The sequence below is a fragment of the Culex quinquefasciatus genome, chromosome 3 (genome assembly GCF_015732765.1).
Source record: "Culex quinquefasciatus strain JHB chromosome 3, VPISU_Cqui_1.0_pri_paternal, whole genome shotgun sequence".
Classification (NCBI taxonomy): Eukaryota; Metazoa; Arthropoda; class Insecta; order Diptera; family Culicidae; genus Culex; species Culex quinquefasciatus.
In genome coordinates, this window is record NC_051863.1 from 148,050,453 (window position 1) to 148,054,329 (window position 3,877).

The following is a 3,877-nucleotide window of genomic DNA, read 5'->3' on the forward strand; positions in this document are numbered from 1 at the left end:
TGGACTGCAGGAAGATGCGTTATTTTGTATGCGAATTTACCAAGAGTGTGAACCAGATTAGCACTGTGAGGAAAATGTATTGTCAGTAGATTAATTCAAGGTAAGTAGAAGAGTAGACTTAAAAGTGTGTTAAAAGAACTCTGATGAATATTAATGCAATTTAATTTACTCCTAATATCACAACTCTCACTTTATAATGGCTAGTAACGGGAGCTAATTGCGAACGAATCGTTCATTCCAGCGATAAACCACAGAGTTTAAATTTAGAGTAGAGCCAGTCTAAAAATAGAAACCCGCGTTATAATAAATTTTGATAGTTGAGTTGCTTCCCACAAAATCGCTGCAAATTAATTCAGATGTTTTCCTAAATGTGAAATCCAAAGCCCACAATCCGAACATCGCCCATCGGCACAAACTAATGAAAATGAAACCCACCAGCAGCAGCAGGTAGTTATAACGAGTGCGAATGTTAATGACAGCAACAATACTGTTGGCTTCAACATTATCATAAATTATCTGGTATAAACTGATGCGGTCTGCAGGGACGGACGGTTGTGGTTCAAACCTGCACTAATAGTTTATAGATGCAATAAATGATAATTGGGAATCTGGCAAATCGCGAGAACGGGCAAAAAATAACATAAAAAGCCATGTAGGCTTCCGTGCTAGATAAAATTACACGGAAAAAGCCACAAGCATTAATATGGTTGTTTTTCCTCCTCGCATTGCTGGTGGTGGGAGTCGTCTGGCTGTGACAGGCTACTTGATATCAGCATAATACCAGCACAATTAAAAAGTAATGAAAATTAATTTAGTAATAATTGCACCAGTTTGCACACATCGTGAGGTTGACGATGGATGGACATCGGGTTGAGATTTTATGTTTCGTTTTGTCTACACTCAACCCCAGGTGGTTGTGACGAACTGTCACAAATGCACTCTTGGTAATAATTTTTTTTAGGTATCGTAAAACGGGGTTACTTTGATAGTCGGGGTGACTTTGATAGGTTTGCGATTTTTCCGCAAAATAAAGAGTGCAATTACGGAATGGTTTAAAATCATACTGACCATGATAGAGAAATGTTCAAAGAACCTCAAGAAAAACTTTTCATAAAATTTTGAAATAGTTTAAAAAGTTAGCTAACTGTAGTTAAGAAAATGTTGATAAAAGCCATTATTTTAAACTTCTCAAAACGTCATGATTTTCTCAATGAACATGATTTTGAATCGGAAAACGAAATGCATTTTCGGATTCCTTGGACAATTTTCCACTAGGAGAAGGTTAAATAAGTTTGAAGATAATAAATAAGATGTGCTTTTGAAAAACAGTTAAAAAAATCTCCAAATTTATAGCCAATTTCAGTTTAACAAATTTCATGTAAAATGTGAAAACTTATAATTCGTGTTTCGAATTCAGTATAAAATGCAATATAAATTGATAATTTTATGAACATAACTAGTTTTAACAAGTTTCAGGCAAAATTCCAACTATTTAACAATTTTACCTAAAATTCATATGTATTTTGTTAAAAAGTCTTATAAACTTAGTTAACTGAATATAAACATTGATTTTTTTTCTTCAAAACTATATTAGCTGCTTTAGTGACTGTTGGAAAATATTCCAAAAACATATTGAAATCCTATCAAAGTCGGTTTACGGTATTTATGTATTTTACCAAATTCCTCTGAAAGCATGAACAAACCACCGGCAGTCGCGTAGGTGTACACTAGAGCGTCCAATTTCCCGGGGTTACAAAATTCCCGGGAAACGGGAAATTTTCAACAAATTTCCCGGGAAATCCCGGGAAATTTGAATTTTAGCGATGATCCAGTCCAGTCAAAATGAGTGAGAAGATTAATTAATAGCTTGACTGCTTGTAAAAAATCAAGTAACTTTGAGAAAATATATTTATTTTTTTTATGCAAATAAAAAATTAAAGGTATTTTTGTTGCGAAGTATTTTTTTAATCAAATTGTTTGGACATGAAATTTACAGACAAGCTGATTAGTTCAATATAATTTTAATAAAATCAAATCAGATTTTATGTATAATTAAATAAAATGGTCCCAAAAAGGTAGGCAAATGTATACTTTTGCTTGTATTTCGGGAATTACAGGGAAATTTACAAATTTCCCGGGAAACGGGAAATATTTTTTTCCGGAAATCCTGGAATTCCGGAAATAATTTCCGGACGGTAAACTGGACGCTCTAGTTTACACATTTTGTAACGGCATTTGTAAGGCGACTTACCGAAGGGGATATATCAGGGTTTTGGGAAAATAATTTTGAAGTCATTCATTTAATTTCGTTTTAAATGTCATTTTGATTCAAAATTATTGAATTGTCGAAAGTGTGTAAAATTTTCCTAAATTTTCTGAGGAATTTGTTAAAATTCAATTAACTTTTTAAAATAAGGAAAATGTTTTTCCTGAACAACAGAATGTTACCAAAAAATGGTTTAATATCAAAAATTGATCTTCAATTCTAGTGACTTTTTTCAACAGTTAGCGAAAACCAAACTATGGCTTTGATACTATAGGTGGTTATTTTTATTTATTTTGGATCGTGTTTTTCCCAGACATCCTCCTCGCTAATCCACCAAAAGGTTTCAAATTTGGTGAAATCCCAATAGAAACTAAAAAAAAAAATCAATTCGAAGTAAAAATGTCTTGGGGCTTTAGGGAATTAGTTTCCATAAGAATTAATAGAATAAAAAAAGATTTCTGAAAATCTAGCAAAACATCATAATAGCCCGAGCAGACGGAAATAACGTGGGAATAACATTTTTTGTTATTTGAAATTACTAGGCCAATAACATTTCATGTTCAAAAAATCAAATTATTCGCTCTACAGCATTGCCTTGGCGTTCTCGATTGCGAGATTCCTACTCGAAACTAGGTGTCCGAAGGCTTGATTGTTGAGGCAATTGCAAACCTCTTTTTACACCTAAGCTTCCATCCACCCCGGGATTCGAACTGACGACCTTTGGATTGTGAGTACAACTGCCTACCAGCGACTCCACCGAGGCAGGACCCAGGGAGACGACTCCTACACCTGGACTGAGTTAACGACCTAACCTCTAGGTTAGACCGGGGCCAACATTTACTTCCCTGTCCGACGGAAGGCGTGATCAGACAAATCTCGTCTCAAAATTTGCCACCGGGACCTTCTGGGATCAAACCCAGGCCGACTGGGTGAGAGGCAACCACGCTTACCCCTACACCACCGTCCCGGCTGCATTTCATGTTATTTATAACAATATTTGTTATTCGCCGTTATGATTTTTTTGTTATTGGATTGTTATTGTAATAACAGACTAATAACATTTTGCGTTATTCTTCGAACAAATCTTTGTTATTATTTTTTGTTATTTTAATAACTAATCCGATCATCCCAATAACAATTGGAGTTATTCTTCCATAACAAAAAATCTTATTCCCAAGTTGTTTTGACTTTCAACCAATATCAGACCCAAAACAAATTTTGTTATGATAACATAAACTGTTATTAAGCTCTTATGCAAAAATGGATTTTACAAGAATATTCCACAACATTTTTTGTTATTTTAACAGTATTTGTTATTGAAATGGCATGAATTTTGTTATTACCGTCTGCCCGGGAGGGCCGAAGCCGATGTGTAAACAAAGAGTCTATCCTGCTCGATCCGAATGTAAACATCAACTGACGTGAGCAGGATAGACTCTTTGTTTACACTTCGGCCCGTTTACATTGTTTGATGACCTCAATCCCTGTTTTTAATGTCCTCAATCCCTCAAGTTTCGTCAATTACCTAGAATCTAAGTTATAGTATACATTGTAAAAAAATGAGTTTGACGCAACGTCACTCACAAATGGAATAAAAATTGTTGAGACACA